At 41.9% G+C, this 25217-nt stretch overlaps 1 protein-coding gene across 9 annotated transcripts in view; it reads left to right on the plus strand.

Moving 5' to 3' along the window:
• The window catches only part of LDB2 (LIM domain binding 2), a 338452-nt gene that overhangs the window by 142997 nt on the left and 170238 nt on the right, over positions 1-25217 (plus strand). The gene's annotated exons all lie outside the window — the stretch shown is intronic.

Below are 25217 nucleotides of genomic sequence, written 5' to 3' on the forward strand. Positions count from 1 at the left end.
CTTCTAAAGATGGGCCCAAAATCAGTAATTATGAGAGTTATTATTCAGGTTCAGTGTGGCAGCAATTTTTCACCTGATAATTACCTTGTTAAATTAACGTCAGACCAGCGCCATGCCTTGATTAAGAAAACAGTCCTCCAGCCCCGTGCAAGTGGCCCAGCTGTGGAAACAGCGCTAATTTATTGAACCCAGGCTCTACTTCAGCACTGCTTCTGTGACATTCCTTAATGGAAGTTCTAAGAAGTTGTATGTTTCTTATGAGGGGATTATGCTTTCTTTGCTGAGGTCCCATTGTATCTCTTGACAGTTGGTGTTTCCCATGTTCTTCCTGTTTTCAGCTCTGGGCTTTGCCAACCAGGGCACTGTGTACTAGTAATTGGGGTGATCCCCATTCAGAGCCTTCAGGAGGAGAAGGGAAGATGACCCATCCCCAGGGAAACAAGGAATGCATGCGCTACCTGCCGTTTCTCTTCCTGCCTTCCCTGGTTTTGAATTGCCATTTAATTTGTTACTTCTTTCCCTTTGGAAAGGAAAAAAAAATGTTTTATAAGACCCTCCAATAGTAGCTGTGGTTTTGTCTAAAATGAGACACGGTTACAGATTCCAATTTTTAGTCCAAAATAAGTAATTCTTGCTACGATATCCTAAATTGCAAAAAGAAATGAGTCAGATACATAGTGGAGTCTTGATCGTTTTTTCAAATGTTTCCAACAATAACCTCGTGGGTTGGTTAATGAGTTAAAATGACAAGCATTCGGGTAGTGTCTTAACGTTCACAGAATTCTTTCCTAAATCAGGACCATCTGTAAGCTTGTGTGTGTGGGGTGGGGGTGGGGTGGGGAGGACTGTCTTATTTCCCTCTGTGTCCTCTGTGCCTGCTGTGGTGAGGGATAGAAAGGAGGCCATGATTAGTATTTGCTAAGCGGAACTGGCTGGCAGTATCTCATTCCATCATCACCATGAGCCCAGAGCACGTGTTACAGTGACCATTTGTATGGAAGAGATGAAGAAAGTGAGGAATCCCGAGACCTGAACTCAGCTCTTCTGCCTATATCGTGACCCCTTTACTATCCCACTTCTTGGTAGCATTTTTATGTATTTATTTTTTAATATGTTTTCATTTATTTTAGAGACAGAAGAAGGGAGAGGGAGAGACAGAGAGAGAAACATTGATGTGAGAGAGTAACATCAATCAGTTGCCTCCCACAGGCATCCCAACCGGGGATCGAACCCACCACCTGGATATGTGCCCTGACAGGCAATTGAACCAGCGACCTTGTGGTGCATGGGAAGACACTCAGCCAACTGAGTCACACCAGCCAGGGCTCAGTAGCTTTCTTAAACAGTACAGAATCTCTGAATGTTACCTGTTGGATGAAAATAACCTACTGTCTTGCCTGGATTCTGGAGCCTTCTTCCTTCCCTCTCCCCTCGCCCACACCTCCTGAAAACAGCACAGGTTAAGAATGATTAGTTCTCAATGGCATATGTGTACTCACGGCGTATTTTTTCCCCCCATCACAGTTAAGAGTGGATTGCTTAAATCCCTCCAACATTGCTGCTACAAAGCTGACATTTATAAATTTTCCTTTTCGGCGCAGTATGGGATCCTCCATATGTCTTTTGCAAAAACTAGCTATGTTTTCAGGGAATCTAAAGATTTATTTCCTTCCCAGTCCTTGTTGCTGGCATTTTCTCCAAGCCTCCAAAACTGCCAAGAGATGAACTTCAATTTAGAGGAACTGTTACATTTGTCATTGTGAATTTGCTAAACTTTGGATAAATTTGAAGACTTATGCTTATTCCTAAAGGGACCCTGAGAATGTCTTTGAGGCTCAGAAAGTTCACACTTGACTTTCTTCCCGCTGATCCAAGGAAGCGAGTTCTTAAAACCCATGCAGCCGCACTGGCTGGGCCCTGGGCCTGTTACTGTCTCCGCCTGGACACATCTGCACTGCCAGAAACTCACATGTGACTTACTTCTGAGGTGCAAGGGAGAAGGGTCCTCTCCCTGCTTTGTGCTGTGGAAATCCCATGCCCCGTCTGCATTTCTGGGATGATCCATCAAAGAGCACCTCACTGTAACCTCTCACTCTAAAGGCAAATAGCCCAGCTTCGAAACAATGTCCTTGTTTTGCAGTAACTCTTTGGCCTTGGTTATTATACCTAATCTCTCTGAGCCTCACTAGTGTCATCTGTAAAATGAACGTGTCTATTTGGTGTGGTATAATGGTATTCGTAAACAATATACATATGGTCCCTGATACACAGAACTTTATCAACAAATGGTAGCTGTTATAATGATTATTTATAGCGAATGTAGCAGGAAGTTAACTTGTCTCTGATGTGTTCAAGACAATGGCAACTAGTTAGTGATAGAACCTGGATTCGAATTTATGTGCTCAGTTTTTTATAAAAAACAAGGCTCTATTGAATGATTAGCTAAAAGTGCTATCCTCCTTTTTTATTGAATATAGTCTGGAAGTAACATAGTTTCCAGGGACCATATAGCATTTAATTTTGTCCTCTGAATCACCTTCAAATTTTTTCAGAGCCAAGTGCAATAGGAAGCATCACTAAATTCATCGAATTCAGTGACGTGCGAAGAATTGCAGACAACCTACTTGATGGATGTTTTAGTTTTCTATTGCAGCATATCAGATCACCACAAACTTAGCAGCTGAAAACCACACACATGTATTATTTTGCATTATCTGTGGTCAGGATCCAGGCACCAGTTAACTGGATCCTCTGCCCAGACTCACAGGGTGGAAATTGGGGTGTCAGTTGAGACCGTGATTCTGTCTGAGACTCAGAGGTGTTGGCAGAATTTAGCTCCTTGCAACTGTAGGATAGAAGTTCCCATTTTCTCACTAGCTGTTCACCCAGACTGTCTTTAGCCCCTAGGAGGCTCCTGCTGTTCCTGGGCGCATAGTTCCCTGCACAACATGGCAGCTTCCTCTTTCAAGGTCAGCAGGAGCATCTCACCTGGTGAGGCCAGGCCCATCCAAGATAATCTCTCTTTTGTTGAACTCAAAATTGTCATTTTAGGAACGTTAATTACATCTCTGCACAATCCCTGTGCCATCTAATGTAACCTAATCATGGAGTGACATCTCAGCAGAGTCAGGAGTCTGCTCACACTCAAGGGGAGGGGATAATGCGGGGTGTTTACACCAAGGGCTGGGAGTCTTGGGAGCCATCCTAGGGATGTGGGACAAGTGTATCATTATGACACAAGACTTCTTGATAAGAGTCATCAAACAAGTGTAAAGTGTCCTGTGACCTTGAGGGACTTGGAAGGCATGGCAGGACAGTGGGCAGAATTGGGGAGTCAGAGGAAGAGATGAGTGGGACAGTGAGGAAGGAATAGAGTAGAGGAAGCACGGTGTCTGGGGAAAGGCCTAGTGGTTTGGTTTGGCTGGAACTTGGCTTTAAGGAACTTCCCCCTGGTCCTTCAGAGACTGTAGGGTTTTGAGGACATAAAATCTGTAGAAAATGTGATGAAGACTTTCAATGTACTCAATCAAGAAAGGAAGTGTCTGGCCTGGCCGTGTGTCCTCTGTTTATGGGGCTCTGAATCCTCTCTCCGTGGTCCCCCTTCAGCACCGTGGAGAAGTTTTCTCTACCCTTTGTGACAGAGAATTCCCAATCCTGAGGCCTCTGTGGTTTCTAAAACGCCATTCTCTGGAGACCTCTCCTCTGAGTCTAGGAGTAGTATGGACAAGTCTGGAAACATGAGTTCAATTCTGTAAACTCTACATTAAACCAACTGGCGGTGGCTGTCAGGAAAAGAATCCAAAACCAAGCTGTACAAGAAATGGCGCAGTTATTCATTCATGTGTCCGTTCAGCAAGTACGCACCGTGTTCCTCTATGCACTGAAGTCTGCTTTTGCTCTGGGGACACAGTAAATGAGACAGTCATGGCCCCTGCCCTGGGTACATTTCTCATCTAGACTCTAGGTTCTAGATGAGAAATGTTAGTTTCTCAAGATAGTGAGCTACTAAAGTAAAGGTACTCTCATTATTAATTAATTTCAGCTGTGGTAAGTGTTATGCGCAAAATATATGGGACTCCACGAGGGCAAATCAGGGCCTTAAACCAACCTCTACAGGGATGGTAGTGAAGGTGGGTCAAGCTAAACCTATCTGAGGAAGTTACAAGGGTGAAAAAATCCAGGAAAATAAATATACTTGGGAGAAGAGATTGATTAAAGTGAACACAGAGGTGTCGTGTATCTAATGGGCAGACAGGGTGGAGATGTTTCAGATATGGGAATGAATGAAATCAGCCTGGATGTTTTCCTTGCTTTTCTACCTGATATTCTAATTCTCATTCTTCATAGCCCACCTCTCTCCCTAGTTCTCGCTGGAGAATCCATTGAGCCCTTCTTTCTGTGCTCGTGACACATAGCACACACATTGATTATGGCATTGCTCTCCTAATTCATGGTTATAGTTTACCCGATGCTCAGCCAGGACCTCACTGGAGATGTCCTCAGACAGCGATGCCAGCATTTTCATCTTTTTATCTCCAATACCTAACACTTCACCTGACACCACAGTTGGCACTAAATAATATTTATTGAATGAATAAACTAGAACTAGTCAGATGTGATGGAAGTAACATGTGGAAAGACTGTTGTGCTTTAAAAGGAAGCACTTTCGGAATACCAGTGAGGTGAAATGGCCTGCCTTGGAGCAAGAGGCAGAGCTCACCCTCCCTGGAGGGGGCAAAAGTCCCATAATTCTGTGTATCTGAATGTGAACTAAAATAGAATTAGAAAAACTTGATTATAACTACCACCAATTATCAAATTATGTCTTTGATCCTGATTACTTGAGAAAGTTAATGCATTTTCTCAAGGGCTTGATTTGGGTTCACAAGTAGCATTTCAGATTGGAAGAGTCTTTCCTGGTCATAGACTCTAGAGATGTGCTATGCATTTTGGTTTCATTACTGAATGTTACATTTATGGTATGGGGGATAAGATATTTAAAACTGTAAATAAGATACATAGATTACATGAATGAGATATTCCAAGTAGTTATTAGGTCTGAAAACTCTATCAAAACATGCTTATGAATGAAAACATACCGGACAGAGTAAGGTATTCGACAGAAATAATTGTGTCACACAGCATAGAAGAAAAAGTGCATATTCACATACATCAATAAAAAGCCATGGAGAACACAGTTCTCCAATGGCAGAGAGAAGCCTAAGAAGCAGGTATGACTCAGAAGTCCATGAGTCATATTAGACAAGCGTCACATTAACATCATACAAAAATCAGAAAGTGCATGAGCTAGTACCTGACATGCTGGCTTCAGCAGCAGTAAGGACAAAGGATGTGGAGAGACAAGCTAATGACCAACTTATGCTATTGGAGGCCTGGTGGGATTGATCCACGAGCAAAGAACAAAAGATTTGCAATGTAGCTAAGCAACTATTACCAGAAAATGCATCATGACAGACACCTATAAACCTCCAAGGCTCACAAGTGGCCTTCAGGGCAGTGTAAGCTGGCGACATAACCAAATACAAAGAGATTAAAGGAGAGTTTAAGAAGTTGGGCATCTGCCAGGAGACGACATGATGAAAACCGTCTCTTAGAGAATCAAAAACAAAGCTGACTTGTTTCAAATGGGAGATGTCATAGTTTAGTGCTAATATAAAACCGAGACATATTTATTGAGGTTTCATAATGAAATTTGTGGTATCTTTTTTCTCCAATTTCAAGTTTTAAATTTTAAATTAATTATTTCCATTAATCGTTTGAAATGAACAGTATTATCACATGATTCCTTTATTTCATGTTCAAAGAACCTCTCTCATATAATCTAACCAATGAACATATGGTTTTACAATGCATTTTAATTATAATTTTTAAAAGTATGATCATTTGAATTCAGATATAAAATGCAATCTACTTCATTAAAAATAAGTTACTCTTGTGTATTTTAAAACCATCACAACTTTCCCTTTTTTCCTTACTACTTTGTACTTGCTGTCTACTCCTCCAAAAAAATAATCTGGAAAATAAAATTTAAAATATTTATATCATCAAAAGGAGCTTCAGAAACTCCTTTAGGGGGATCAAAAGCCAACATTTGAAGGAGGGTTATTTTGAGGCTTCCCTAAATTGGTTTAATTAAATAGAAGCCCAGTTGAAAATTCCATTTGGATGAATTAGACAGCAGTCTCTCTTACTCAATCTCTCTCCCATTCTCTTTCTAAATTGACTTTTAATTCTTTCTTTATCACAAAAAAATTGGGGACAGATATTCCAAAATAATAGAAAATTTCCAAATTAGAACAATTAGGTCTAGAATTTTTGGGTCCCAAATGTGATACTAGAAATATCAACCAGCTTGAATAGAGATTTGCATAAACTAGGGGTAAACATTCCATGATGCTAAGAATGTATTCAATATGGGGCTGCAAATGTTATTTTGTCTATTCGCATATTTATTCATTCCACACTTAACACTCCTAACACTTGTTCATTGATTTGCCAAATGTTCTCTGTCTCCTTGTACTTAATACATATGAATCAGATTTCACTTCTGTCTGAGGACACCTCTGGTAGCCTTTAAAAAATCTCCATGGCCAATGCAAAAGCAAAAATTGTATCTTTCTATTTTACATATGGATTTTGTATAGCAAAATACAAATTAATTTTATGGATTGTAGGAATAAGCATCAAAAGTCATCCAGACTAGGAGATAGCTTCTAGTCTTAGGCAATGTCTCATATGAAGGTTGCAGAAAAATAAATTCCAGTGTTCAAAGCTCTTTGTATATTTTATCATTAAGCACTCTTCCTTCTAGCTCTTCTTCATTTTAAAAACTATAACCTTATTGTCATTATTTTGGTCTCTCCATGATGAAAGCTCTATCATCCCTTTAAGTAATGGGGAGGAGGTGAGGGACAGTGGTGGCTCATATGACAGAGCTGGTGAAATGCCTAAACTTTGTTTTCCTGATATTCTACCTGAGTGACATGTCCCATATAACTCCCACCCAAACAACCGACTACATCAGATTTTGATGCTGCTGGTGGGGCCATCTAAATGAAGTCCCTAAATCACGTGCTTTTGACCTTATACCAGTCACCTTTACTATTAAACTAAGTTGAATGGGAGTTAGAGTCTGTGAAATGTGTGTGTCTGAGAGCCAGAGGGAGAGGTAGGTAGAGGGGACCATTCTTGTGCAAGGCCAAGGTTCAGGGGCACAGAGAGTGTGAGGAGAGGGGGAGCCATGGACCAGAAGCAGAAGCTGAGATTGGCCTCCATCTGCCATGGCTGGTGTTGCTGGACACATAGGAGCTGCTGCCCTGGGCTATGGCACTGTGCCTGCACCTGCCCTCAGGTCCAGCTCCGTGGACAACAGCTCTTCTCTTAAAAGGACTGAGGAGGAATGTAGAGAAGGGAGGCGTGAGAACAGCTGTTGCACAGAGAAGAGTCGGTTTGAGATTATCTTCTTACAGGTCCTCCAGGACCCTTCAGATCTGCCCCCTTCCTACATCTTACGATGTCAGTGGACCACGGGCAGAGCAGTGCAGGAGAGGAGGGTGACCTGGGGGCCTCGATGTGAACAGGCACTCATAGTTGGATGTCCCACCTACATATGTAATCAACCCCCAGATAGAAGGAATTTCGACTGTTTTAATTCTTTTGTACCACATTTTACAGCGTTTTATTTCACAATCTGAGTCCTTAGAAGACAAGAAACATTTCTTACTCATCTTTGGTGAGAAATGATGAGAAAGTCAGGCATCTCAGATGTGGGCAACAGCCAGGGGAAGGCAGGAGGAGGAAGGAGACCTGTGATGGCAGAGGGAGGGGAGAAGGTTGGTCAGGATGAGGTGAAGGTGGAAGGCCAGGTATGGGTGACCATCAGTATGACAGTGTTTATTTGGGAATTCTTAAAAATAAGTTTTATTTCATTCACTGCAACAAATTCTGAGCACGAGGCACTGTTCTAGGAATCAGATTCCACTTTGAAGTGTTAGTGGTTAGTAGTGTCGGCATGTTCCTTACATTTTTATTCATTCGTTCATTCATTCATTCATTCATTCTCTTATTCGCTCACTCATTTACTAATCAACAGGATTAAATATATAGCTGTTAGATGAATAACCTCAGTGTGTGAGTTTTCAAACTTCTTTCTCCAAAGGTCTGACAGGACTAGCCATTTATGATGGCCCTTGTCGTTATCATTATAGCCACTTAAGGAGAACCTACTATGTGTCACAAACTAGGTTAGGGATATCACGACAAACATCTCATCTATCTAGTCAGCTGGAAAAATCTACAAGGGTAAATATTCTTCTCATTTATCAGATGAGCAAATGAAGACCAAGTCAAAATTTAAACTCAGATTGTGGGGTATTTCCCCCCCTGAATCCATACCCTGTTCTCCCTTCACAGTGCCAGGCTGCCTTCCTGAAAACAAAGACTGTCGTCCGCAGCTTCATCTCTCCCGAGGACTGAGATTTTTATTTATTGTATCTGTTACCACTAATAATAATATTTTAAAAAATAAGCCAATATGTGATGATAGTGTGAGAAGTAAACATGATAATTAGGCAGCATCAAAATGAAGTTAATTATTGCTTTGATGACTAGGTTTGTGTACAACATTTAAGAAGGTGGAAAGCATCGTATCAGGAGGCGGTACTTCTGCCTGCCTGCCATCCCACCAGGCAGCACGCACCCCATTAGCAGGTGACTGGAAAAAGAGCGAAGACCAGATTCACTGGTGCCACACAAATTCTTTTTACCTGGTGGGGCTGTTTCCACAGGACTTTCTCTTCCGTTTTTGCTTCCCTTTGGGGCAATGTATTAAACCCAGAGTGTAGATATTTGGTTTTATAACCCAGTCATTCACCTGCTCTCTCCGCAGCCAGAATCCTGATTCCAAGCCAATTCCTAGATGGCACTTGTGCACATTGTATTTATTCCAGAACTGCTCAAAAATCCGACGCCACATACTCCTGAATGATAATTGGGTATTTGTTCAAATTAATCTGAATTATACTGCTCACAGAATCTTCCTCAACTTGAAGTTTTATGCCACTCCTATTCACCCAATAACCATGAGTGACTAGATTAGATTCCCCTTTATCCTACCTTGCTTATTATTAAAGGCAGGGAACCCACCACCTCAGGGGAACAAGCAGCCTCCATTGATTTTGGACCATATTTGCTGCGCTGTTACATTTCATGTGAACACTCTCTCTAGAAAGGGCCTGAGTTTGATGCTTGTCCTACTTCACGGTTTTATTCTTTTTGTTCTGGTGGTTTTTAAAAATGTGTGTCTGGTTCCAGTCAAGGCTAGTTTCCCCAGCTGAGATTTGTGTTACATCAGCAGCTAACCCTGAGGATTATGAACACCCCCTCCGCCTTTCGCCCCAACCTTATAAAGTCGGCCAGTGCAGGGAAACATTAGCGAGGTAGAAAGTGGATGGATTTGCATAATTTGGTTTTCTAAGTGCAGAGTGTTCATTTTTAACTTACATTGGTTTTGCTTTGTTGCCAAACCCCTTTTCAGGGAAGCCTGCATCCCACGTCTTTTCCCCACATCCTGGTTTCTAACAGCTGATACTTCAGATGTTTGTATTTGTCCAAACAGACGAGAGAAACCATCTCAAAAATACAACTTTCTGTATTAGGCAATTTCTCACTTTTTCCAATTTGACTTCTGTATAGAGCTATAGCTGGGAATGGTAATGAGTTTGCCACGGCAATTTTGGGTTTCTCCACTGTATAACTCCTATTCTATTCATGCAAATAGTTAAGGTTATTAATGAAGGACTGAATTAGTAGGAAAACTGTATACTGAGCCACTGTGATTTGCTTGATGTAGGTTAATAATCATACATTATATAGCATTTGCAGCTTCCTTGGGCTCTGGAATAGAAACTATGGTGGCAAAGAGCACTGTGATCAAATCCACACTAATGAAGTAACATTTGGAGCTCGGCAGGGGATAGAAAGGAAGGTATTGTATTGTGAGTGCCACAGTATTGTCCTTCACCACTTTAGGATGTACTGAAATGCATAAGTCATAATTGTGTTTGCATTTATAAAAGAAAGCTCCAACCAAGTCCAAGCTCCTTTGAAAAGGCAAGGCTGGATGTGGGGCGGGGGTGGAAATCAGAAAGCTGGGTGTCTTGAAACAACAGTTCTTTAGGGAAGGAGAGTGTTTGCTCTGTGCAGCATGTTTGAATCCATAATAAGACAGATTGGAATCTGAGCAACTGGAGATTGACAGGCTAAATTGTTTACAAGAAATTGCTTTAGAGCAGTGGTTCTCAACCTTCCTAATGCCGTGACCCTTTAATATAGTTTCTCGTGTTGTGGTGACCCCCAATTTCATTGTTACAAATTGAACATAATTAAAGCATAGTGATTAACCACAAAAACAATATGTAATTATATATGTGTTTTCCGATGGTCTTAGGCGACCCCTGTGAAAGGGTCGTTCGACCCCCAAAGGGGTCGCGACCCACAGGTTGAGAACTGCTGCTTTAGAGGAATGGATCTACTTTCCAAGGCAAGGCCTCTGCATTCCTGCAGGGACCGTCTCAACCTCTCACCACAGCTTGAAAGGCCAACTGGGTGGGTTTTGAAAAGGGGGGTGGATGTGCCTCAGATAGCTTTGGATTTGTATTGGTCTGCTTTCCTGAAGCAACTGCTTTAAAATGGAAGCAAATAGACTCAAATGGACAAACAAAAAAAATTCTCAAAGAATGTCACCAGCTGAAGACAGCCTAGGCTGAGCCAAGGATTTGGAAACCGAAGCCGGCTGAGGAGACCCCTGAAGACCGTTTAGGAAAGTGTGAATGAGGATATTGATCAGCTCGGGCTGCCATAACATAATACTATAAATTTAGTGCCTTGAACAACAGATATTTATTTTCTCATGGTTCTGGAGCCCTGTAAGTCCAAGATCAAGGTTCTGGCCAATTTGGTTTCTGGTGAGTACTCTTTTTCCGGCTTGTAGGTAGCTACCATCTTGACACACATGTGAGCCTCTTTGCTTTTGGGTGCACACAGTAGGAGGAGAGAAAAGGGGCTAGCAAGCTGTCTGGTGTCTCTTCTTATAAGGGCACTTATCCAAATATGAGGAACCCATCCTCGTGACCTCTTCTAATTTTAACAACCTCCCAAAGGCCCCATCTCAAAATGTTATCACATTAATGATGATGAAGCCTTAGCATATGAATTTGAATGACACAATTCAGTCCATAGCAATGAGTAAATCCATGTGCCAAAAATTGGAATAGGCCTGTGGCAAGTGTCGTGAAGGCCATGTGTCTTAATTCCATTCCATTCCATTCCATTCCAACCCATTCCATTCCAATCCAACCCATTCCATTCCAATCCATTACACTTCACTGCATTCCATTTCATTCCACTTTAGCTCAACAAACGCCTCAACAAATGCCTCCTTGAGTCCCACCTCAGAACCCAGCCCACTGTTTTCTTTAACAGTCTCTTCTTCCTCTTATGCATACCCTTTTCCTAGTCCTATCTAATGTATTTGGACGGCCAAGAGCAATTTCTTTGCTTTCTTCCTGCTTTTCTTCCCTGTCTCTAATTCCAATTCTTTTGTGGAGGCACTTTGAAAGCTTTGTCCAAAAAACATGACTTTAAATTAAGCTCTACTTCTTAATTCCATCAGGCCTCAGAGATGCCACTTGAACTGTAAGTCATGGTGCTCTTGATGGTCAATGGGGATAATAACAATGATAATACTTAATAGAGTAGGGTAGCTGTATGTATTATGGATGTCTCAGACAAGGAGCTCAGTTCCTGGTATCAGGCATTACAACGATGATTGAGATATGACTTTCTTACCCTGGTGATGGCTTGGCCCAGTGTGGGGAGCAGCTCTGATGGAAGATGAACCTATTGGGTCAGGCTTTGTGCTCTGAAGTCAGTTGATGTGAAATTAGAGCCTGATTCTCTCCCATGTCTTACTGTCTTGGCAAATGACTTAGCCTCTCTTAAGCCTCCATTTCTCATCTAAAAAATAAGATAATGATACCATAGTTTGGGAGGGGGGGGTGCGGTAAATGAGATGGCGCATGTGAAGTGCTTAGTTTGTAGTACATACTCTATAAATATTAGCTAATATTATTATTACAAGAAATCTACCATATGCTAACTGAGCACACGTGGCTCCCTGGACTGGGCACGGGGGATTCAAAGGTGAGCAACAGTCTGTTTTCTCATGGAAATCATGGTGTCACACATGAGCTAGGCATTGACCAACGATTGAACAGTATGCATGTGTTCTGTGATGACGCCTGTGCCACAGAGGTGGCTGGCACTATGGGGCTGTGTAAAGGGAGCACTGAGACTGGGCAGGGGGCCTGCAAAGCAGAACCACATAAGAGATGGACTCTGGGCATCTCAGGGTCCCCTGCCGATGCCAATCGTTAGGAGAAAAGCCAGGACAAAAAATGCCGAGAAGGATGCCTGTCTTTCTGACCCTGCTGGCCAGAATCTAGAATGCATTATACGCCACAAAAATAAAAACACAATGAAACAAGAAGTCCTAAGCACCTGGGTGACGCAGCGCCCATGCTGTTCTCAACATGAAAGGAATGCGCTTCTCCAGGAAAAACCACACCATGAGAGCAAATATGAGGAGGCAGTCTCGGCGATGTCTTGATATCAAACAGCAATGCTCTGTTTACTTCCCTCCCCGGGTGTTAAAAATCAATGCTAACGATGAAACTCTTGGTGCAGTGGTGCTTCTAGAAAATCCCTTTTCCAAACAAAAGCAAGGGGTGAAGTGTGTGCAGTGCCCGGGTTCTGTATGCCCCGCAGCAGGACCTGTAGCCTGGAGGGGAAGGGAAGAATTAGAAAAGATAACCACTTTTTAAATACACCAGCATGCTCTTGGGTTGGGGATATATATATAAAAATCAGCTTTTCAACCCAAACTTCATTTGATTTGTTCAGGAAGGTGTATAATAGGGGAGGCCAGTGAGCTGATTTTTATGGAGTCTGTTTGTAGCTTAAACAAAGATGGGGGATTTGGAGGATAAAGGTGGCCTGCGATATAGCAGATTATGTAGCTTTATTTTTCTGAGATTTGCTAATTCCTCTCCTCCCCCTCCTGCTAGCTGGCTGAGCTGGTGAGTTTTGAATTTTTTCCTCCCCTTTCAGCTGCCATTCCAAGAGACAATGGTAAGTTTTAAACTTGAATTTTGGACTGAATTTCATGTAACCAGCCCTGTTACCTGGGTCGATCCTCTGTAAGCAAATAGGTGTTTCCCTTAAACAGTGGCGCCTTATGATAAATACTAGGATAAACGAACACTGAACTTACAAAGCCTCTTTTAATATCAGAAGCACAATTCGCAGCATGAGCAGAAATGGCTAGAGGGTTTGTGTTTCTCACATGAAAGATGGAGTTTGCTTTGAAATCAGAAATAATGTGAAATACAATAAAAAAAGGGAAGCTCATGAATTTTCGGTAATTAGGGGACTTGGCATCTGTATTTTCAGGATCTGGCTGATACTAACACAGACAATCTTTCATGCATTAGACCATGCCCACGTCCTTCCAGTAAAAATGGGATCTCATTTGATTTTTAAATGTAAATTTAATTTCTGGCCGGGGTTTCGCACTTTATTTGCATGCAAGCTGCTGGGGCAGAGAGAGCTGCAGGGACTACCCACTTTAGAACTCACACTCTCCTCCTTGATGTGTGAGGGAGAGCATTGCTTTCTCTCATTCTGACACTTAACAAATACTCATTGTGCTCACATCTTGTATCTGTTGCCGGATACAGAGATGCTCATGGTAGGGCCCTGCCCTCACAAGGAGGCCATGGTAGTGGCGATCCCCAGAGACTGATGTGCCGAGGTCTTTCCATGTTGCCTCTGCTACAGATTACATCAATATGATAGATGCACGCATTGTATTCATTCTTTTTTTCCCCCCAGCACATGGATTTTAATTATTTTTAAGTTTTACAAACTTTGTTTTTCATTTATTTTTTAAATCTATATATTTTTTTTATTGTTGATAGTATTACAGATGCCTCCCTTTTCCCCCACTTCTCCCCCCTTTTCCAAGCCCCTCCCCATCCTTTCTAGTCCTATTGGCCAAGTCCATGGGCTATGCATATAAGTATATAAGTTCTTTGGTTGATTTCTTCTCATCCCACCATCCGCACATTGAGGTATGTCAGTCTATTCCGTGACTTGTATTAGTTCTTGTGCTATTTGATAATGATGCTTAAATTGTTGACATATCACTGACTATTAAATATATAATCAGTGTATATCTAGTCTCTAGATAGACTATTATATATATACTAGAGGCCCGGTGCACAAAAATTTGTGCCCTGGGGGGGGGGGGGGGAAGGGGGGTCCCTCAGCCCGGCCTGTGCCCTCTTGCAGTCTGGGACCCCTTGGGAGATAGATAACGACCTGCTGGCTTAGGCCTGCTCCTGGGTGCCAGAGGGCAGGCCCAATCCCTAGGTTCAGCCCCTGGTCAGGCTCAGAGCAGGGCTGATTGGGGAGTTTGGGCACCACCCCCTATCATGCACAGAGCAGGGCGGATCGGGAGGTTGCGATGCCACCCTCAGTCATGCTCAGGGTAGGGCTGATTGGGGGGTTGGGGCACCGCCCCCTGTCACACTCAAGGCAGGGTCGATGGGGAGGTTGTGGCGCCACCCCCTGTCACGCACAGAGCAGGGCCGATCAGGGGGTTGGGGAGCTCCCCCCTGTCACGCACAGAGCAGGGCCCATCAGGGGATTGAGGAGCTCCCCCTTGTCACTCACAGAGTAGGGCCGATAGGGGAGTTAGGGCACCGCCCCCTGTCACACACACAGCAGGGCAGATCAGGGGGTTGGGCCGCCGCCACTGTCACACTCAGGGCAGGGCCGATGGGGAGGTTATGGCTCTACCCCATCACTCACAGAGCAGGGCCTGTGGGGGGGGGGGGGGGGCGGTTGGGGCCCCGCACCCTGTCACACACAGAGCCGCAGGGCGATCAGGGAGTTTGGGCGCTGCCCCCTGTCACGCTGATCCGGTGCCAGGAGGCCTCGCGGCTCCGCTGATCCCGGTGCTGGGAGGCATATTACCCTTTTACTATATAGGATAGAGGCCTGGGGGCCAGCTGGTTTGCCCTGAAGGGTGTCCTGGATCAGGATGGGGGTCACCACTGGGGTGCCTGGCCAGTCTGGGTGAGGAGCTGAGGGCTGCTTTCAGTCTGGCAATTGACTGAAGCTCCCAAAAACTCCTTTTTTTCTTTTTCTTTTTTTTCTTTTTATTCTGGGCCAGCTTTAGCTCTGGCTCTAGCTCTGAGGCTTCTGCTGCTATAATCGAAACAATGTATAACTCTAGCTCTGAGATCCCGGCTGGCTGAAAGCTTTTTTCTGGGGTTTTGTTTAGCTTCTTATTTGCAACATAGTACATAGTTGCTTAGAGTTGCAACTCAGAGGCCCACAAGTCAGGCGGGGAACGTTGCAGTCTGCAGTCCCTGGAGCAAGCAAGCCTCATGTTCGCTTCCAGCTGCCTGGCTGCCGGCCGCCATCTTGGCTGACAGTTAATTTGCATAAGGATATGTTGATTAGCCAATGGGAAGGGTAGCGGTCGGACGCCAATTACCATGTTTCTCTTTTATTAGTGTAGATATATATATATATATATATATATATATATATATATATATACACACACACACACACACACACACATATACATTTTAGAGGCCCAGTGCACAAATTTTTGCACAGGTGGAATCCGGCCTGCCCAACCCCAATTGGTGGATGGGGCCGAGCATGTCAGGAGGAGGAGACAGTGGGAGGTTGGCCAGCCCGCTCTGATCAGGGCCCAATTAGGGCTGGGCAGACTAGGGGGAGGGGCTGTGGGTAATTGGCTGGTGGGCCCCACCCCCAATTGGGGTGGGGGACCAATAGGGGGTCAGCGGCTGGGGGAGGGGCTGGGGGAGATTAGCTGGCCATCCCTACCCCCAATTGGTGGGGTTGGGGGCTGATTGGGACTGAGCTGGCTGGAAGGAGGGGCCTCAGGTCCATGGGGTGGTGGGGACCCATCAGGAGCTGGGCTAGCCAGGAGGAGGGGCTGCAGGCAGTTGGCCAGCTGGCCCCACTCCCTGATCTGGCAGTTAGCTGGCTGAGGTGGGTGTCATAGTGACCGGTCAGGGTCGTTATGGCTTTACAGTCACTGGCTTTTTATATATATATATCATTGACTGTTATTAAGATGTTCATATAAGTAAAACAAAAATATTAAGAAAATTATTCCTTCTTTCCTTGCTAGTTTTTGACCATTTAGTCATATTTCAAGACAGTAATAACACTTTGCCTGATACTTGACACTCTGTTGTTCTGTTTAATTCCTTCTCTCTCTCTCTCTCTCTCTCTCTCTCTCTCTCTTCTCATATGCTAAAATGCAAATTTCTGGGTAAGCTCACTTCCTTAAGCCTTTTGAGGGAGGGCTATACTTGTGATATGTCTTCTAACATGAAGGATGTGTCCTGCCTCAGCCCGCAAGTTGTCCCTTGCTTTTCTATTTAAATACATTTTATTGTTTATTCTTTTTTCCCTGTATTATACCATGCTTCTCTTCCTTCTCCCCACCCCATTCCATCTCCTGTTCCTTTAATTAAGCCCTCTCTTTCTTAAGTACAAAATTAAGCAACAAGCACAGCGTTCAGAAATCCATGGAGCACTAAATCCCCCCAGGGAAAATCTTTGCTCAGCTCTCCAGCAGGAGGTGGTACAATGAGTACAGTCTGTCAATGGCTCGACCTACAGCCTCGGCCTGAGAATGTTTAGAAAGTAAACCTCCCTGAGCTTCTATTTATTTGCGTGTAAAACTTGGGCTAAGTAACAGCCAGGGCTCCTTCCCATGTTTGCATTCAATTCTTGTATGTCTACACACTTAACTAAATAGGATATGCTTCCATCTTAGCAAGCAAAACAAAGAAATGAAAAATGAAGACTTAACCAAACTTTGGAAATGAGAGTGTTTAATGTTAGGACAGGAAGAGCAGGCTGGACAAAAGTTAGCTTGTGGGAAATATAAGAAAACAGTGGGTATCAATAGGGCAAAACAAATCTTTCATAAGTGGCTGGAAGGTATCTCTCTTTAAAAGCAATATATTTGTGTTTGGAAATAATTCAGGGCACCAGAGGGGAGAAATGAGGTGAGGAGTGCCTTGGAGAAAGAAGTTCTGAGACCTCTCTCAACGGCTCTTCCCACCCCCTGGTCTTGCCCATTCAGGGAGAGGGTGTGGAGTACGCATGGAAATGAATGAGGACAGAGACAACCTCTGGCCGTGCTGTGTAATATCGACCCAGTGCACCAGCCTCTAGTTTGAAAGTTGCCAACGTGGTTTCCTCTTTTCTGCAAACTAGAAGCTCCCCTGCTCCTCCCTGGGGGAACCACCTGCTAATACTCCCCATCTTCTTCCATCTTCTTGCGAGCTGGCACTTTGCGTCCTCTTTGGGTCAGTCAGTCAGGAAACTGCCCCTTGGAACATCTGTCTTACTTACTGGTTCCACTTCTAAGCTTCTTCAAGAGGAACCTAAGCACCCCTGCCCACCATTTAAATGTACTTCAGTTGATTTATTAATCTAAGCAGTTACTTATAAAGCAACTTGCCATCAAACCACCTTAATTACACCATTTTTTTCTAAAGCAACCTCACCTACATTACTGTAAACATTGTTAACAAATAATTATACACATACACCTCTAATGTACATTATATAATTTTCATGTAATTATATACACACTTCTAATGTACACATGTAATTTCCATATAAAATCATTATACATACACTGCTAATGTACACATGTAATTTCCATGTAAAAGATTTACACACACACACCTCTAATGTACATATGTAATTTCCATGTTCCCGATTTTTTAACTGTTAGGGTCTATTTAAAACTTTTGACAAGAGAACCAGTCTTTTGTGAAAAATGTGTAAGGATGGATTTCAGACTGTTTTGTCATCTGCTGAATATATTTTCCTCTTTCTTTGCTTTAATTCTGGCCAACATTCAAAGATACCCTGAACAGCCCTTGAACACACGGGATGGATAATGACTGGTTGTAAAGAGTCACAGGCTGGCCCTCCCTCTGTTGAAGCCTTCCTTGTAGATAATCTCTTCTCATCCCACTAAGGTGGTTTGAATAGCTTCTCACTGTCAGCACTTTGCTTACGGTGGGTGCACATTTCCTGGCTGTTGGGGAGCTGGCCACGGTGGACTTCAGACATTCATTTGGATTTGAGCAAACTCCTGGAATTTCGTTCAGCAGCTTCTGTTTTTTTTTTTCTCATCCTTTTTGCCTTCTGTTACTCTGCATTTGTTAAAATACACGTCTTTCTTGAGCACCTTCCTGTACCTGGTGCATTCGGTAGTGCCCCTGAGTTACTCACATCTTTACCATAACCCTACTGTTTGGAACATTAGTGGCATTTGTTAGGTGAGGACCTAGGTCAGAGGGTTAGATCACACAGTCGGTGAGTTGTGGAGCTGAGTTTAAACACAGGGTTTTCACTCCTAAACTCAGCGTTTGACTAACCAACATACTCATGCTAAATACTGATAGAATATAAAATGTTTTTAGGTGGTTAATTGAATAGACATTTATTTTAGAGCATATTAGAAAATTACAATTTTTCTATTTAAGGTAGGCTCACTGCTATTTTAACAGAAATCTAAAATGAGTCACGAGGACACAAGTGAAGGGCCTTTCAGGAAAGAGAACAGAAAATTCAAGGTCCTGAGGGTAGGGCCAAAAGAATATAGTTGGAGGGTATAGGGTGGTTTTGTGGGTGGCAAGGATAGGGGGCTAGGTTATTTTAATACTTTATTCTTGAAGAATATTATTTCCCCCTAACTTTGTTGTAATTGGGAAGTGTCTTAATATGCAGTTTATATGCTATAAAATAAGTACTTATAATAAATAAATATAATATTTACTGAGCACCTATCATGTTCCAGCTCTGGAGTTACACAAAGATGAAGGAATCATGGTCTTGAGCCAGAAGAGTTAGCATCCAAGGAGGCAAGCAAGACAAGCTAACCATAATATCATGATGTGATGACTGCCAAGGCCAGGGTTTGAGACACTAGGGTATACTGGCATATATGCCGAGGGCGTAGAGGAGGTGACATTTAATCTGAGTCTTAGAGGATGAATATTTCTTCAAATGAACATTTCTTCTGAGGCTAGCCCTTTAATTTTTTTATTTAATATGTGTATTTGCTATACTGTAGAATCACAGAATACAAAGAGCTAAAGGATCCTGAGAGAACATCTAATTCAACTCTCAGGTTTTCTAGCTGAGTTTATAGCATGATGGCGAAATGTGTGGGTTGGAATCTTATGTGACCCCACCACATGTCCTTGCCTTGGGCAAGTTACTTTCTATGTCTTAATTTTGTCTTCTGTAAAATGGGGCTTCTCATGGCATCTAGTTTTCTTAAACTCTTAGGGAGGATTCTATAAGTTAAATGCAAAGGTGGTTTTAGAAGAGAAATCAAGACAGTAAGAAAGCTTTTTAACAAGTAGTAGCTGTTGCTACAATAAGGGAAGGAGGCCTACTTTCAAGTCATTCTGTCTTGAACTAGTTTTTATTGTTTATTTTTATGTAAACAAAAGAAATGAAGTTGAAGCTTTTTCTCATTTTGTAGAGCCACCTCCATGGCTTAAGCAATGAATGCAGCTGATTCATATTTTATCTCTAGTTCCCGAAGGTCCCTTTTCTTTCACTCTCTAGCCTTTGGCTTAGAGTCTAAGCCTTAGACCATATAGAAATTCACCTCTAGCCTTTGGCTTAGAGTCTAAGCCTTAGACCATATAGAAATTCACCTGCCTGTAGCCTAACCCTCTGAATAAAGCAAATACAGAGTTTCAGGGTCAAGATAATACAAGAACCTTCCACTGTGGGAGGCTTGGTGTGAACTGCCTTTATGGTGCAAAGTACTTTTCATTTCTAACAAAGTAATTAGTTCACAATTAGGTTTGCTAATCCATGTACTGTGGAAAATTTGTATGTAATAATTTTAAGAATTAAGAATTCTAATAAATTTAATCTAGAGACTTAAAAACAGGGGGATCAGAATTCTGTCAAGGAAGTGAATACTTTTTTAGCTATAAGTTACCCTTTGATCATGGAGCAAGTAGGGTACAGAATTTAAGGCCAAATATAAAAATTTTTTTAGCCCTTATCTGCTGGTTTTGGATTGTCTGTCTGTCCATTACTCCAACTCTCAGTGGGAACAATTAAGAATTCACTCTGATTTAACTTGCATTTTTTGAGTGCCTGTTTATAGATCTTTGTAGTCACCCTTGTGGGAGGCCACAGAAGAAAAGATAAGGTTCATTGATTTATTTATAATTTTGCAAAGGAAAAGGTCCACACATGCATTTACTCAGTTATTTGAGGACAGTTTTATCAGCAGTTTAAAAGTGATATGATGCAGACTTAGTGTGTAAATTGTCAGAAGACAGAGTTTGGGAATAAGGGAGCTTTGTGTTTTTCATCTTTAGCTACCATCCAATGCTGAATTTTCTGCCTGATGTTCCTGTCAAGTGACTTGAACTTGGGCGCATACACCTTGACAGATGGATAGCTTTCCATCTCTTGGAGCAGCTCAGGGGATCTTTAGGATGCTCTGTGTTTAGGAGATAATTCCTTATGTTGACAAGATTTCTATCTCTTGATAATTTATACCCATTGAGTAAGATAATGAATGCAAAGATCTTGGTTCTTTGTTGGAAGGTGGTAATTTCTTCCTAAATGTTAATTATTATTACATTGCTATTATTGTCTTATAATTAGAAGGCAGTGCTTCATAAATAAAAGAACATTCCCGTTTGTTTATGATGGTGTGTATGGTTAAAACTGGTTAATTAAGCCAATGGGGATCTGACAAAGCCAAGACCTATTTAGCTTAAGAGTGAATTTTGTTGGTTACCATGGTACCAGTAACTCAGAGCTGAACTCTGTCTCTGGACACAGAGATTTGAATCCAGGAGTATCAGTCACCGTTCAACCAAAGAAACATAACCAGTAGGAGACATATATTAAGAAAATCATTGCAAGGAATTATCTTACCTGATGGTGGGGGCTGGGTAGGCAACTCCAAAAATTACAGTGCAGGCCACTGGACAGCAGGCTGGAACTCTCAGGTATGAGCTGTTGTTGTGTCTACAGGTAGAATTTCTTCATCCTCAGGGGAGTACCAGCTCTACTCTTCATGCCTGTAACCTAATAGAATCAGCCAAACCTAGACTGTCTAGGATAATCTCCTTTACTTAACTGATTATAGGCTTGACTCAGATCTATAGTACATTCTCAGGGTCACCTATATCAGTGTTTGAATTATTGGGGTTAGAGCCTAGGCAAATTAACATAGAAAACTGACCATCTGTATGACCTTGAGTGAACTGGTGAACCCCTCTGTGCTTAATTTTCTCATCTGTGAAAGGAATCCTGTATAATGAAAGCCTAATATGCTAAGCGTCTGGTCATCTGGAAGTCTGTTCAACCAATCAAAGCATAATATCCTAATGATATGCTAAGGCCACTCAACTGCTCGCTATGATGTGTACTGACCACCAGGGGGCAGACGCTCTGACCAGTAGGTTAGCTTGCTGCTGGGGTCCGGCCAATCAGGACTGAGCGAGATGGGCCAGACACACCCTGGAGCCCTTCTGCAGTCCCTCCCTGACAGGCCAAACTCCCGTGTCCCTCCCCGGCCCCAATCGTGCACCAGTGGGGTCCCTTGGCCTGGCTGGCACCCTCTCACAATCCGGGCTGAGGGACTCCCCCCCTTGAGTGCACGAATTTCATGCACTGGGCCTCTAGTGCTATAATAGTTGGAGTTTAATGGATGACAAGAAGATAGGTATTTAAAATGCCTTTTGATTATGCTTAGAATAATCCCCAGAATCTGTATCTGGTTGGTTTTTGCTTCAAGCTGTCTAGCATCACTGAACTTTAGTTTCCTCATCTGTAAAATGAGGTGAATACAAATATCTACCCAATAGTGTTGTTGTGAGGAGTGAGGGAGAAATTGAATTTATTAAAGTTACTCGCAAATTATAATAACAGCCAACACTTAGGGAACATTTACTTTGGGCAGATGCTGTTATAAATGCATTATTTGCATTATTTCACTTAATAGCTACCATAAACATTACTTTTAGTAACATTAATAACTGTAAATATAATTAAGTATGATAGTATTAGTGGAAAATTTTAGCTAAAACCTCCATGGGCTAGGAGCAGGAAGGGTGTGATTCTAGGACACTTTAACATCTTCAAGAGACTAATGTGTTCTATGATGGAGAATGAGGTATATATTGTACTTGATATTTTCAGCATCAATCTATTTATTTTTAACCACTTTTGAGGTGTGATTGACATACAAAAAGTATGCACAATTAATGTATACAACTCGATAAGTTTGGAGATAAGTATTAACCCATAAAACTATCACCATAATCTATGCCATAAACATATTCATTATCTCCAAATGTTTTATCATGCCCTCTTTAATTTTTATTATTTATTTTTATATTTCTATTTAATAACATGTAAGATCTACTTTCCTAGAAAACTTTTAAGTATACAATATAACAAAGTGTTGTAACTATGGCTCTGTGCTATACAGAGAATCTCTAGGACTTATATAACTGAAACCTAGGACCCTTTGGAATTAGGTCTAAATTTAAGTGATTTTTGTTGCTATATAGGCCTTATCAAAGACTAAGGGCTAAAGGGATATTCGTCCATTGTGGAACCAACATAATGGAGATAAAATTATTTTGACTAAGTTCATTGATCTTATGAGTATCTTCTACCAAAGCTAATGAACTCCCATGGCTCTCTGTAGGCACTTTCTTTATAACCAAAGAGCATGACTCCCTTTGGTTGACCCTGTCTTCTGCTGCATTATTTTAGCCTTCTCTAAAGGCAAATCCACAACTTGAACCTAACGAAGTGACCATGTAAGAACTGATGCAAACAACTAAATCACGTTTATGTTGAGAAGAAAGAAATCAGGAAGACCAAGTAAAGGTCATTTAACAACATATTGGTGGCTCAGTGTAAAACCTTTTATATTTTCATTTTTTGCATTTGGTCATAAACTTTCATATTACAGGTTATTCCTTCTTACATACCTGCTTATTTTGAGTTTCAACGTGCACAATTTGCTTCAATGTATAAACATTAGGTTCTGGAAATGTGCACAGCAGGGTTTGGCAGTTTAATCTCTATAAAGTGCCACTGGGGTCAATAATGCAAAAGTGGTCCACAAATATCCTTTTAAGAGCAATAGATGCATGTTTGTTATCTATTACTGCAGCATTTCCAAGAGAACATTCTGGGGGGCACTCATTCCATGGGCTGTCAATGATTATGCTTCCCTACCCCACCCTCTGATATTTTTTCTCAAGGGATGATAATCTGCAGAATGTATTTTGACGAATGATAGAGCAGCCATTAGGTCAATGAGTACACATATACAGATTGGCTGCCTTGAATATGCAGATCTCATTTTTTACCCATGTGTCTATGTCTAAAGATAGCGGCAAGAGTAAAAGTTATCAGAATAGCATTTGGTTTAAAGCCATTTAAAACTCCTAGACTCCATCTTATCTTGAAAAGTTTTCAAAACTGTTTTCATTTCTCCCTTTCATTTCATTAGACTCTGCTTATTAAGTGGATTGAAGAACATATACACAAACATATATGATACATGAACATAATTACATAGTAACATTTTTCTCTTCTAGAATGGCGATTCCTTGAGGACAGGATCCATGTCCTGTTTCCCTCTTTCCTCCATTTCCATGATAGCTGGTACAATGTCCAGCACCCAGGAGAAGCTGAATAAATACTTCTCTGTGGATAAATGGACATGCACCACTCTTAGTTCCCCCGCTAAAATTCACCTTTATCGTGTTTGGGGGTTTTTCCCCATGGAGGACGTTTCTTATTTATTTGCTACTTTTAAATTTTCATGGGTATTTTTTATTAATTTTTCCAGATTTCCACATTTTGAATGATTTTAGTCTACCCAACTGCATTTATTAGATATGAATAAACGTGTTTGTGTTTTTCCACTGTTTGTTGTTGAAAGATAGTGCTTCTGATTGTGGGAGATAAGCACTGTTATTACACTGAGTTTTTAAAACTCCTGCCTAAAGCAAAGAAACTGGATATTTGAGTGAATTGTGGCAGACATATTTTGGGGGAAATCTGATGTGTTTTAGGTGCTTTGAGCCTGGCCTTCCTCACCACTTTCAGGAATACTTAAAGGAGACAAGTGCACATGAGGAGTCACCCATGTGATCATTTGGGCAAAATACCAGCCAACACAATCAGCCCATCCAAGGGGGTGGGATGTTCATCCAATAAGAGATTTGCATATAATAGAAATATTCAGTAACTGAATGTAAACAATGAACATGGACTCATTGTTCATTTGCCGGGGTGTGGGGTAGCTAAATGCCATGCATTGAAAACTATAGAAGGTTATTTGATATGATTACTAAGATTCTTAAAGCATGCACTTTAATCAGAGTCTGGGATCATTTTTCTCCTTTTGGGAAAACTTCCCTGCCAGTGTAAGCAAGGCAATGAATAATGACTCAGTAGGCAGCAATTTGCATGACCGGGGCCTTCTCCAGAATGCATCTAATGTGCACAGGGCCGGGTCAGGATATGTTTTGTGTTCAAGATAACAATCCAGTTTTCTCCAGCTAGCACCCGATTACCAGGCCTGCTTTTTCTGGCTTTCAGAATTACCAGAGCTATTGTTTCTTCTGCTGAGTCACCTCCTGTTCTCTTAGTTATATACCTAGTGGAAAGGGACTAGAAATGAATCTAGTCCTCATCACCACCCTTGTTATCATTGTGATTTGCCATCAGCTTTGGCAAAAACTGAGGAAAGTACATTTTTAAAACTATGGTCTATTGGTCTTATCTTTAGCTTTCCTTCTTCCCAGGGGAACCTCATCATCTATTACTTTGAATAATCTGAATAATTAAAAAGAGCTAATATATATTTTCAGAAAATAGAGGAAGAGCAGAGAGCTCTTCTGTGTCTGCTTCTTCTCAGTTGCCTTTAGCTCAGAATAATTCTTATGTGTGGCATACTTAGGGATGGCATATTCTGCTACCCTTCA

Source organism: Myotis yumanensis, unplaced genomic scaffold (genome assembly GCF_028538775.1).
Source record: "Myotis yumanensis isolate MYYU_CA2020_CCGP unplaced genomic scaffold, mMyoYum1.0.hap1 SCAF_1, whole genome shotgun sequence".
NCBI classification, from domain to species: domain Eukaryota; kingdom Metazoa; phylum Chordata; class Mammalia; order Chiroptera; family Vespertilionidae; genus Myotis; species Myotis yumanensis.